The sequence below is a fragment of the Sander lucioperca genome, chromosome 24 (genome assembly GCF_008315115.2).
Source record: "Sander lucioperca isolate FBNREF2018 chromosome 24, SLUC_FBN_1.2, whole genome shotgun sequence".
In the NCBI taxonomy this organism is placed as follows: Eukaryota; Metazoa; Chordata; class Actinopteri; order Perciformes; family Percidae; genus Sander; species Sander lucioperca.
In genome coordinates, this window is record NC_050196.1 from 20,070,511 (window position 1) to 20,083,872 (window position 13,362).

The 13,362-nt window shown below is 43.1% G+C and overlaps 1 long non-coding RNA gene across 1 annotated transcript in view; it reads left to right on the forward strand.

The window, feature by feature from the left end:
* Positions 1–420: 420 nt before the first annotated feature.
* The window catches only part of LOC118494483, a 20,257-nt gene continuing 7,315 nt past the window's right edge, over positions 421–13,362 (forward strand). The window contains exons 1-2 of the long non-coding RNA XR_004896637.1: positions 421–432; positions 5,991–5,998. This is a non-coding gene — a long non-coding RNA (uncharacterized LOC118494483). The remainder of the gene's footprint in view (positions 433–5,990; positions 5,999–13,362) is intronic.

The following is a 13,362-nucleotide window of genomic DNA, read 5'->3' on the forward strand; positions in this document are numbered from 1 at the left end:
CAATCTGCCTGTCTCTTAGACCCCATCCCAACGAGGCTACTTAAGAAGCGTTACCTGTGGTTAACACTTCATTACTAGATATGATCAATATGTCTTTATGAACAGGTTATGTACCGCAGTCATTTAAAGTAGCTGTGATAAAACCTCTTCTTAAAAAAAACCACCCTCGATCCTGATTTGAGGACGTTCAGTCAAGATTTAGAATGCATCATAGCACAGAGACGGCACTGGGTGAAAATTACTAACGACCTTCTAACTGCTTCAGACAAAGGACTTGTCTCCGTACTTGCCTTATTAGATAGTGCTAGACTTAGTGCTGCATTCGACACTATTGACCATACCATCCTGTTACAGAGACTGGAACACTTAGTTGGCATTAAAGGAATCACACTAAGCTGGTTTAAGTCCTATTTATCTGATCAATCTCAATTTGTTAATGTTAACGAAGATTCCTCCAGGCACGCTAAAGTTAGCCATGGCGTTCCACAAGGCTCAGTGCTTGGACCAATTCTATTCACCTTATATATGCTTCCTCTAGGCAATATTATTAGGAATCACTCAATTAACTTTCATTGTTACGTGGATGACACCCAATTATACCTATCAATTAAGCCAGACGAAACCAGTCAGTTAACCAAACTTCAAGCATGCATCAAAGATACAAAATCATGGATGACCTACAATTTTCTAATGTTAAACTCAGACAAAACTGAAGTTATTGTGCTGGGCCCTCAACACCTCCGAACCTCATTATCCAAAGATATAGCTACTCTGGGTGGTATTGCCCTGGCCTCCAGCACTACTGTCAGAAATCTAGGAGTTATTTTTGATCAGGATATATCCTTTAACGCCCACTTAAAACAAACCTCAAGAACAGCCTTTTTTCACCTTCGAAACATTGCCAAAATAAGGAACATCCTGTTTCAAAACGATGCTAAAAAACTAATCCATGCATTTGTACTTTCAGGCTGGACTATTGTAATTCCTTATTATCAGGATGCTCAAATAAAACCCTTAAGACTCTCCAGCTGATCCAGAATGCTGCAGCGCGTGTTCTGACAAGAACTAAGAAAAGAGATCATATTTCTCCTGTATTAGCTTCTCTGCATTGGCTTCCTGTAAAATCCAGGATTGAATTTAAAATCCTTCTTCTGACCTACAAAGCTCTAAATGGTCAAGCACCATCATATCTTGAAGAGCTCATAGTACCTTATTGTCCCACTAAAGCATTGCGCTCCCAGAATGCAGAGTTACTTGTGGTTCCTAGAGTCTCTAAAAGTAGAAAGGGAGCCAGAGCCTTCAGCTATCAGGCTCCTCTCCTGTGGAACCAACTCCCAGTCTGGGTTCGGGGGGCAGGCACCGTCACCACATTGAGGAGTAAACTTAAAACTCTCTTCGATAAAGCTTATAGTTAGGGAGTGAGGAGTTGCAGCGTCCGCCTAGCCTGGCCCACCTGCTTCTCGTCATAGTCGTCAGATTAATTTACCATATAATCAATAATATAATCAAAGTAGAGGGAGGCAGGCCAGTACAGCCCGATCCAGTTGAGGAGAGTTCTAGCCCGACCAGGCTCCTCTCCTTAACCTGTCGCTCTTAATTATGCTGTTATAGTTTTAGACTGCCGGGGGACTTCCTTTGACACACTGAGCTTCTCTCTCCTCTTGCTTTCCATTTGTGTGCATCCACGTCCCAGAAATGCTTGTTACTAACCTAGTTCTGGGGAGCTTATTCCCCGGAGTCCTTATGCTTTTTTTCGCCCAGCATGTTTCCTTCCACGCCTCTTCAACATTGCGTGGAAGTCGGGGACGGTGCCTAAGGAGTGGCAGACGGGGTGGTGGTTCCCCTTTTCAAAAAGGGGGACCAGAGGGTGTGTGCCAATTACAGGGTATCACACTTCTCAGCCTCCCCGGTAAAGTCTACTCCAAGGTGCTGGAAAGGAGGGTTGGGTCGATAGTCGAACCTCAGGTTGAAGAGGAACAATGCGGATTCCGTCCTGGTCGTGGAACAACGGACCAGATCTTTACTCTCGCAAGGATCCTGGAGGGAGCCTGGGAGTATGCCCAACCGGTCTACATGTGCTTTGTGGATCTGGAGAAGGCGTATGACCGGGTCCCCCGGGAGACACTGTGGGAGGTGCTGCGGGAGTATGGGGTGAGGGGGTCCCTTCTCAGGGCCATCCAATCTCTGTACGACCAAAGCGAGAGCTGTGTCCGGGTTCTCGGCAGTAAGTCGGACTCGTTTCAGGTGAGAGTTGGCCTCCGCCAGGGCTGCGCTTTGTCACCAATCCTGTTTGTAGTATTTATGGACAGGATATCGAGGCGTAGTCGGGGTGGAGAGGGGTTGCAGTTTGGTGAGCTGGGGATCTCATCGCTGCTTTTTGCAGATGATGTGGTCCTGATGGCATCGTCGGCCTGTGACCTTCAGCACTCACTGGATCGGTTCGCAGCCGAGTGTGAAGCGGCTGGGATGAGGATCAGCACCTCTAAATCTGAGGCCATGGTTCTCAGCAGGAAACCGATGGAGTGCCTTCTCCAGGTAGGGAATGAGTCTTTACCCCAAGTGAAGGAGTTCAAGTACCTTGGAGTCTTGTTCGCGAGTGAGGGAACAATGGAGCGGGAGATTGGTCGGAGAATCGGCGCAGCGGGTGCGGTATTACACTCAATTTATCGCACCGTTGTGACGAAAAGAGAGCTGAGCCAGAAGGCAAAGCTCTCAATCTACCGGTCAGTTTTCGTTCCTACCCTCACCTATGGTCATGAAGGCTGGGTCATGACCGAAAGAACGAGATCCAGGGTACAAGCGGCCGAAATGGGTTTCCTCAGGAGGGTGGCTGGCGTCTCCCTTAGAGATAGGGTGAGAAGCTCAGTCATCTGTGAGGAGCTCGGAGTAGAGCCGCTGCTCCTTCGCGTCGAAAGGAGCCAGTTGAGGTGGTTCGGGCATCTGGTAAGGATGCCCCCTGGGCGCCTCCCTAGGGAGGTTTTCCAAGCACGTCCAGCTGGGAGGAGGCCTCGGGGAAGACCCAGGACTAGGTGGAGGGATTATATCTCCAACCTGGCCTGGGAACGCCTCGGGATCCCCCAGTCGGAGCTGGTTAATGTGGCTCGGGAAAGGGAAGTTTGGGGTCCCCTGCTGGAGCTGCTACCCCCGCGACCCGTTACCGGATAAGCGGAAGAAGATGGATGGAGATGGATGTTTCCTTGGATTAGGGTGGCACCAAAATCATGGTTGCAGCTGTCACCGTGGTCCTGCTGCACGCCCTGCAATGCCCTGTTACACCCTGCTACGCTCTGCGGTACCCTGCAGTATCCTGCTATGTCATGCTACGCCCTGCAGTGCCCTGCTATGCCATGAACTACTACAACTACTATTTCTAGTCACTGTTCCATTATTAGGGGTCCAAGCCCGAGTCTGTAAGAACGGGCAATAGCAAAGCTATGCCGTTCATACAGCAGGGCTGTAGAACCCTATTGTTTTTCTACTGATTAATCATCATCATCATACATTATTTTTATTTTTCTTCTCCGCCTAAAACTCCGACTACAGCCTAAACCGTACATGATGGGGGGTTGGTTTTTTCAGGAATGGTCCCAAACTCCGCAAGGACCTTAGGCGCAAAAATAGACCTACTTCCACCACTAGGTGGCGCTATAGCAGAAAAAATGCGTTTGGCCCTATAACTCCCACACCGTACACCGGACATTCAAAAACTATATATCCACGCGTTCCCTGGATCCAACTGAATCACGTGATATATAGCCCATTTCCGCCTAAACTTTTATGCGTGAAAATCGCGATTTATCAAAAACCTACTTTTTCGAACTCCTCCAAGACCGTGCGACCGATCGGCACGAAATTTGGCAGGTAGCATCTCCAGATGGGCTGAACAAAAAGTTAATAAAAAGAATTTTGATAGGATAAAAATTGCGCATATTACGCACAAACAAATTTGTGTAGCTAACTATGAAAACACCAACTTTGCCATATCTCGGCCAAAATAAATGCCATCAACGCCAAACTTTAGATTCTTGTTTAGCATGACCCTCTGAAGGTCACCCACCCGTTTTACAAAAATTGGCCACTAGGGGGCGCTACAAGTACAAAAAGTTTATATCTCATTAAACCGCTAATCTGATTTTTACAAAATTTGATGGGTACCATCTAGAGCCACTCCTGAGGCCAACCCTAGAGTGGGGTACTGAGGGGTCAAAGTGGGCGTGGCATATGGGACCCACGTCTACATTTACTACTTACACTAACGTGAACAACTTTACATTTACAGGGTAGATAGACAATGGGTGATGGACCACACCTACCAAAAATTACACATGTGGACCACTAGGTGGCGCTATAATGTTTTTTTGCCTTTAACTTCCACATTACACATCGCACATTAGAAAACCATAGATCCACGTGTTCCTTGAATCAAGCTGAATCACATGATATAGGCCACGCCCATTTCCGCTTAATTTTTTTTCCGCATTGCGCAAAACCTTTTTCGAATATCTTCTTTTTTATTCTTCTCAATATTTACTGATGTTTGCCTCTTACCGTTAGGTTTTGGTTTTTACTTTTGCGTGCTCCTTTGGTTTTTTACAATAAACAAACTTCTTAACCCACCTGACAAAGTTTCTACAACCTTCACCATTCAACTCTTTTCTCTCACTTTTTCAATCCAAAATCAACACCATTCATAGGAGCCGATACCGTGCAATTAAACATTGCAGTTAGTGCTAAGTGGAGAGTCTGTCATAGTGTGATTGGTTATGTTGGAGTCATTGATCCTTAATTTCGCACGAAGCACCCACGGAGGAAAACATAATCGGCGCCTATGACGCCATTTGCAACAACGTGACCACCTCCCCTGCTCCTTCAACCACCACACCTGCCTCCCCCCTCCACCCTCTCAGTCACTCTCTCATTTCTCTCTGCTGTCCCCAGCGGTCAGGGGGGTTAAGAAGTTTGTTTATTGTAGACAATTGTTAAAGGTGGTCTGTATATGCGTGGAGGTAAACTGTTGACCGCTACGTTTGCAATGGCGACGTACCGCAGATGTCGTGGGTCGCGGCTCTCGATATTTTGCGACGTTTGCCTCCCCGCCTCCGGGCTTCGGGTTCCGCTTTCGCGCGCTCCCCGGGGCGTCGGGGGCGACTGCCGTGGGTGGCTTGGGCCCCGTCATAACTGCTTGCAGTTCTAGTTTTTTATTGTGACTGTTATTGCCACTATTCATCACACCCCCAACTGGCACCTTCAGACACCGCCTACCAAGAGCCTGGGTCTGTCCGAGGTTTCTTCCTAAAAGGGAGTTTTTCTCGCCACTGTCACACTAAATGCTTGCTCTTGGGGAATTACTAGAATTGTTGAGTGTGGTCTAGACCTACTCTGTCTAATCTGTGAAGTGTCTTGAGATAACTCTTGTTATGATTTGATACTATAAATAAAATTGAATTGAATTGTTCCCTATGCAAGAGAGGGAGCTTATGCTTGCTGCCCTGCTCCGGTCAGTGGAGAATAACCCCAACCTCGCGGATCGACGTAGAGACCCTAAAGTGGGTGAGAGAGTTTGGCTTTCTTCTAAAAATATTCCTCTGAGAACTGATTTAAAAAAACTGTCCCCCCGGTTCATTGGCCCCTTGTCATTGAAATGGGTGTCAACCCAACCGCAGGCCTCCTCCCAGCTGGACGTGCCTGGAAACACCTCCCTAGGGAGGCGCCCAGGGGGCATCCTTACCAGATGCCCGAACCACCTCAACTGACTCCTTTCGACGCAAAGGAGCAGCGTCTCTACTCCGAGCTCCTCACGGATGACTGTGCTTCTCACCCTATCTCTAAGGGAGATGCCAGCCACCCTCCTGAGGAAACCCATTTCGGCTGCTTGTACCCTGGATCTCGTTCTTTTGGTCATGACCCAGCCTTCATGACCATAGGTCAAGGCTGCTAATGATTTAGAAGGGCTTGTTAATGTCATAAGGATATCATCAGCATAACAACAGAATTGTATGTTGTTTCGAACCAAGCATTACTCCCTGAAAATCTGGGTTTTGCCTTGTCACTTTAAAGGGAGTAGACAGGAGACCATTAGTCAGAACTGAAGCTGTAGGTTCCTTGTATAGCAGTCTGATCCAGCCCAGAAAGCCCGACCCAAAACCAAATTACATCAACATATATTCCCATTCAATTCTATTAAACGCCTTATCAGTGTCCATAGAAACAATAGTACCAGGCGTCTTAGAAGTATTGAGATAATTAATAATATGGAATAGACGTCTTGTGTTGTGATTATAGTTTCTACCCTTATTTGCTAGCCGTGCTAAAAGGCGATTTGGTTTGTTTGCAAATACAAAAAAAATGTCTAGTGAATAGGATATCCATTTCTGCCTTTCTTGTTATCAGATTATGTAATGCTGTTCTAGCTGATTTTAGTTCAATAAGGGTTGCATTTGCTTTTGTTTAATAATAGGCTTCCTCTAATTGTTTTATTTAATTTTCCATCTCAAGTTGTTTGGCAGCTCGCTGTTTTTTCTTCTGACTTGTATATGACTTGTAAGTATCCCACACAGTTCTTGGATCAGCTCCATTGTATTATTCATTTCTAAGAATCAGTTTGGTCTGTTAATATTTAATGAATTTGTCATAGATAAACAAAGTTTTGTATTTGAATCGCTGGGTCTTAAAGGTGGGAGTGTGGAGCGTGGTCTGAAAGAGCAATGTGGCCTATATCTACATGTTCGACTAAATGTGAGAGAAATCTAGAAACAAAAATATAGTCAATACGCGAAGCTGACAAATGGGGCTGACAATGAAATGTGTATTGTTTTGAAAGTGGGTTACAATTCCTCCATATGTCTAAAAGATAGAATTTCTTATTAATATTTAAACAGCCTTGGCATTTTTAGATATGCTTGTCTGAGGGGGGAGTCTATCCATCATTGGGCATAACGCACTATTAAAGGCAACCCCCCAAATATCAGTGTGGACAGTCCATATCAGCTAATTGACTAAGTAAATATGCATACAATACTTCATCCTGGATATTAGGGGCATAAACATTCCCTAGTAGAACATCTTCACCATGTAATACTCCTTTAACTAAAACATATCTGCCTTCAGTGTCTTTAAAAGAAGCTCTGACAGTAAATAAATGATATTAATGCAGAAAAATTATTACACCGCTCCTATTTGAGTATTTGAGTATAATGAGAAGAAAATGTTACCAACCCTGCGATATTTTATGAGCTCTTCATCATTTAAATGCATCTCTTGGAGAATATTTTTAATCTTGTCTTTTTTCAGAAAGTTTAGGACGGATTTCTTCTTTACCACATTATTAGAGCTCCAATATTCCATGTGCATATCTAATAGTCATCAACACCCAATTACAGTCAGGTCCATAAATATTGGGACATCGACACATTCTAATCTTTTGGCTCTATACACCACCACAATGGATTTGAATGAAACAACAGATGTGCTTAACTGCAGACTTTCAGCTTAATTTGAGGGTATTACATCCAACTGATAGTGACAGCTCTTTGGATCTCATATTGAGAGTTGACAGTACAGATTCCAAATGCACATAGCACACTTGAAATGAACTCTGGGACCTTTTATCTGCTCCTTGTAAATGGGATATGAGGGAATAACACACACTGGCCATGAACAGCTGCGCTGCCACTGTCCCATACTTTGGTCCCTTAAAAAGTGGGAGGCACATATACAAACCGTTGTAATTCCTACACCGTCACCCTGATTTGGTGTAATACCCTAAATTAAAGCTGAAGTCTGCAGTTAAAACACATCTTGTTCGTTTCATTTCAAATCCATTGTGGTGGGTATAGAGCCAAAAGATTAGAATTGTGTCGATGTCCCAATATTATGGACCTGACTATTGTTATGAAGTACATGTCAAACTAACTTTTGACTAACTAAACTTTAACTATTGTATGTGGAGTGACAAGTCTGTAGCTTAACTAGAAATAAGTTGTTGTGACATAAAATGTGTTCCGAGCAAAAAACTGATCCACCTCCCAGAAACACTACAAACAATAACACACGAAGAGGTGCATTTGACACACACACACCAAGAGTACAAAGACCTCAGGAAAAATAATATGAAATCTCTAGAGGAGTTTGTTAAAGTACGACATGTGGAAATGGCCAAAATCGCACTAATTCAACATTCATTCAAACTGGCGGACTTCCTGTTCAGTTTAGGGTATGGCTCCCATGACGTTTTTTGTACGTCTTGACATGCTTCATATGTGTAGAAGTTTCGTTAGTGTAGGTTAAACGTACTGCAGGGCTCAATATTAACTTGTATTTATTTATTGACTAGTGAGCCTTTTGTGCGCCGATTCCTGAAACCCTTAAAATACGTACATTTTCTACCAGACCTGATGTGATCGCGCCATTTTGGTGAGTTTTTGAGTATGTTAAGCCCCTCAGAAAGGTGATTCATGTGCAGAAAAGAATAATATTCCTTCAGTTCATAGGGCCTTCGCCGCTGTCGGCGCTCGCGGCCCCTTATTAACCTGGTTGTACTATTATTCCTAAAAACTACAGCTATGAGGATCAGAAGCAGCAAAAAATACAATAAATACAATTTCCCCTTACTGATTCGCAACTGTAAAGTACCAGTGTGTAGATATTATTGTTGCAGGAAGAAGAGGGAAAAAAATAGGAGGAAGAAAGAATAGGGACACCTCAGTATACTGAGCGCACTTTGTTTCACATGAGGCATATCATTTCTACGTTATTCTGCATTAACGATTATTCCTGAAACTGTCCAGATGTGATCACACAGTCAGCAGTTCTTTGATGCATTCAGTTTTCCGATGTGTCATTGACTTCCTTGATGGTGGGAACCTCCGTGGAAACAGCCTGGTAGGATGAGACATTGTTGCGTCGATGTTAATGTGCCTGTGTTGTCTGGCTGCTTGCAGGATTCTGTTGGTCAGTATCGGTCGTGCAGCCTCACCCGGACCACTCTTGTCCTCTTATTATCTGGCCCGTCAAGCGCTCAAGCGTAATGCGGTCCGTTTGCATATTCAACACGTGGTATCCACTTTCAAACATGTCGACCGTGTTTTGTTGCCTTGTACCTTCTTTCAGAGGCCAATAATTCTCACGCTTGGATTTGTCGACTTTGGTTTCAAGCGTCTAATGCCTTCTGGAGTTGAACTTCCACAGCTGTCACTGGCTGTTGTTGCCGTGCGACAGTCCTCGAGGTCTGAGACCCGCTGCTCGACCGTGCCATCTCTATGTTAGGCTGTCGAGCTTCTCCGAGACTTCACTACTAGTTTAATTATGTTAGCTAATTTGCGGTCTAGCATCTCTCTATGTTTGCAGTACACAGTCCACACAGCTTTGTTTCGTTGTTCACTTAGCTGACTTTGTGTCGCGGGGTTGGTCCCGTACTCTGCATCATCCTCCGGTGTCAAGACTCATTGTGTCGGCTGCGTCGCCCATACAGCATTTACCTTTTTTGTCTGATTTCTTCTTTCTGCTCGACTCAGGTGTACAAAAAATGTGTCAAGTGACATTATAAACTAACGTGCATGCGATGAGAGCTGTCCAGTGGTAAGAAAATTGTTAAAAAATATAGAGAAATTCACGGGGGAGCTGATATTTTCACGTCTGAACACGTTACCTCTAGAAGCGTTACCTACAGTTCAGTGCCCCGTAACGCCTTCCTATCAGGTGTATTTCATGGCCCAGCCCTTGCTAAACATAAATCTGTGTATCTTATCCCTCCCAGTTAAAAGACCTAGTAAAGTAATTTGGATCCATTATTTAGTAAATCTCTTGTAATGTTAATAGATGGGCGACTCTCAAACTCTCATAGAGCAGGGAAGGTCAATGTTATAAAATGGGTTATGTTCCCAGCTGTATTACCTATCCAATCTGTTCCTCTGGAAGTTCCCCTATCATATTTAAATGGTTTGACAGGATACAAAGATGATGAAGATTTAATGGAAATGGTAAACAAAACGGCTACATTTAATAATACAACGACCGATTAATAGAGGAGTGTTTGGGTCTACTGTCATGGTCTGAGCAGACCATATTTCATGTCTGTTCTTGTACACCGCGTTCACTTATCATTTGCTGTGTTAAAGTGCCATCTATGGTCATAACGAGTATTGAAATGTACGTTTGGGTGAGTTAATCGCTACTTCCTGTTTATCGGCAGACACACAGAGAAGTCACGGAAGGGTGTCCGTGTTGCTGTCTCAGAACAAGTTGTCTTTTTCACTGCTTAATAGTAGTTTTTACCCACACGCAAGGCATGCCGTTAGTATAAATGTTCTACTTAAATAGTGTTTTGAACGAATATGGGAAATGTATAGCATGTTTAAGCTAGGATCTTTGTTCTTCGTAATGTGATAATTGCTACATATGTGTGGCTAGCAATGTGTTTTATAGCTTATAAGATGAAAAACGAATGTGACTGAAAATAGTATTTGTATTCACAGTTTTACAGCATAATAAGGAAAGGAGAAAGGAATGAAGATTTCTTGCATCGACGTTCTTTGTTTCGTCCTAGCCTGATGGTTGTAAACTTGCTGGCTAGCTCAGTAGATCTACACTCAGTGAGGCCAGTATAACTACCATTATTATATCATATATTACTAGTGCTTTACTTAAGCCTCTGGCCCACTGTCACTTCCTTCCGAGAGAGCCCCACCATGTATTGTATGAGCAATCTGTCTTGCCCCATTATCGCCTACATGCCTGTCTGTTAAACACTCCGATAACTCCTCCCACTAAATGTCGTTTGGACCAAAGTGGCCCAGCTGTTTGAACTGGATCATCTATACAGTATAATCAAGTGTTTGGCGAATGCAATTCAATTCAATTTTATTTTATTTATAGCATCAAATCATAAAAGAGTTATCTCAAGACCTTTACAGATAGAGTATGTCTAGACCACCTCTATAATATACAGACCCAACATTCCAGTTATCCCCAAGAGCAAGCATTTAGTGCAACAGTGGCGAGGAAAAACTCCCTTAATACAAAGTTATGTATTGGTTTCTCCCCTTTGTCGTAGTGATTGGTTGGCAGTGTTGGGGAGTAACGGAATACATTCGTACTAGTTACGTATTCAGAATACAATTATGAGTACTGTATTCCGTTACAGTTACATTTAAATAGTGGTATTTAGAATACGTTACATTGTTGAAATCAATGATTACATGATGTACTTCTCTGTTTCACAGGTTTATTCACTCTGATAAATTAAGGCAACTCCATGCATTTCCCAGATGCCCCACTCTGAAACGAAACGAAAATTGGCTATTTGCGTGATCAGTCACAATGAGTCGGACCAGCACAACAGAGGCCCCGGGCAGGAGGCGTTTCTCAATCTATCTTGGAATTGGCATTAACTATGGAGATGAAATATAACTGGGCAGTATGCAGCCTCTGCTTGCCACAACCATCTCCTTCACGCGTCCCCTTGCTATTTAGAGTTGCGTGCAACTAGACATTCTCCTATGTGCTGATTACTAGCTCCGAGTGCCGTTGAGAAGACGTGACTAGCCCTGTTTCATCACATGCTAGCTAACGTTAGCTAAATTGCTCGTGTACTGCTTAGACTGCAGTTAGATTTTTGTAGTACGCAGTTCGGACGACAATACGACAATCTATCTGCTTGTTTAGGTACACATTCAGGCAGTGAATATGGAGAACACACGCAGAATAGGCCTGTTTTAGTCAGCTATCAGGTGCTGGATCGAAAAAAGCATGGCCTACACAGTTATAAAATGCAATGCAATGTGGAAGTACTCCAAGTATTCAGCCATACGTTCTCAGATGAGTACTCATAACGCAATACGTTACAAACTGATCTTTTGTGGGCATCGTATTCTGTAACGGAATATGTTTTTGAAAGTATCCTTCCCAACACTGTTGGTTGGGAAAGGGATTGTCACACAGGGTGATCACTGTATCTCGGTGGCGATTATTGAAATCCTTTGAGGATGTGGGACCGCCATTTGGAATCCTCGGTCTCATTATTTTTTCGAGTGATTGGCAACTTCGCCCTCTGTTGGTTTTTTGGTATCCAGTTCTTCAGCCCCAAGGCACCAGAATGTTGACATAAGTGTGTTTTAAATATGAAAAATGTCACTACAAGCATCTGGGTCATTATTCTATGCGTATGCAGAATCTGAGGATGGCGCCTGGACAGCTCTCAAAATGACATGGGAAGGGATGTGAGCTTACACTGGATGCTAGGAGTGGACAGAATCTGTAGGATTAACTACGATGCACACGATGTGAGGGTGCGCCTAATCAGTTCAAGACGGGCGGTAGTACTCGAGTCCGTCTTAGACTCGCGACTGTCTCGCTGTGGTCTCGGACTTGTCTCAGACTCCGCTGGTATTTAGACTTGACTTGTCCGGTCTCCTGCACTGGTCTTGCCAATATGTCTTTTGTGGTCTCCGCTCGGCGATCAGGGTGCTATTGCAAAATTAGAGATGAAGAAATATCCAGGATAAACTGAACATGCGCAGCTTGAATAGTGTGATCCACTCACGTGGCTTAATCGATTGCACGTTGCCGCGCCGATGAGAAAGTGAAGCTCTGTCAGCCAGGTGTAGATGCTAGGTAAGTGCACGTTCACGGCTTTCTTAAATAGCTCTAACCGATTCAAAATCGATTCATAGAATTCCAAAATCAATTCATATTTTTTAATAAAAAAATAAACTATTTTATTAATTTTTTTTAAATTGTATGTCTACTGCAATCACGGTACACTTTATAGTAACCACCATTCACAGATGGTAAATTGATAGTTATTAATCTTTAGTTAATTGGCATTGAACTGTAGCAACATTTAATGTTAACACACAATGACATTATAATTACTAATGTTTACTAATTATTAGTAGTGCTGTTAACAGATTATTGTTACACACATTATCCCTCATATACTATATTAGGTATCTGCTAATGATTAAAAATGTTTGTAAACCTTAAGAAACCATTTTTAAAACATCTATAACATTACATAGATAGATGGATCGATATTCCTACACTTGTTAAAGGTTACTAGTTAGTTGTAAACCGGCTATAAACACTGTCCTGGCTGGTTATTATATATATATATATATATATGTATACATACATTGTTTACAAGTTGCGACTGATGTTTTTCATAGTATAGTTATTGTTAGTAATGCTGGTGAAGCAACAGTGTCTGGATGGTTATTATAAAGTTGCAACAGATACTATATACTTGTTAAATATTATGAATACTTTGTAACCAGCTATAAACATTATCTTGATGGCTATTGTAGAGTTGTGCCTGATTTTTTCATAGTTAGTTATTGTTTAGTAATGCTTTGGTGAAGCATGATA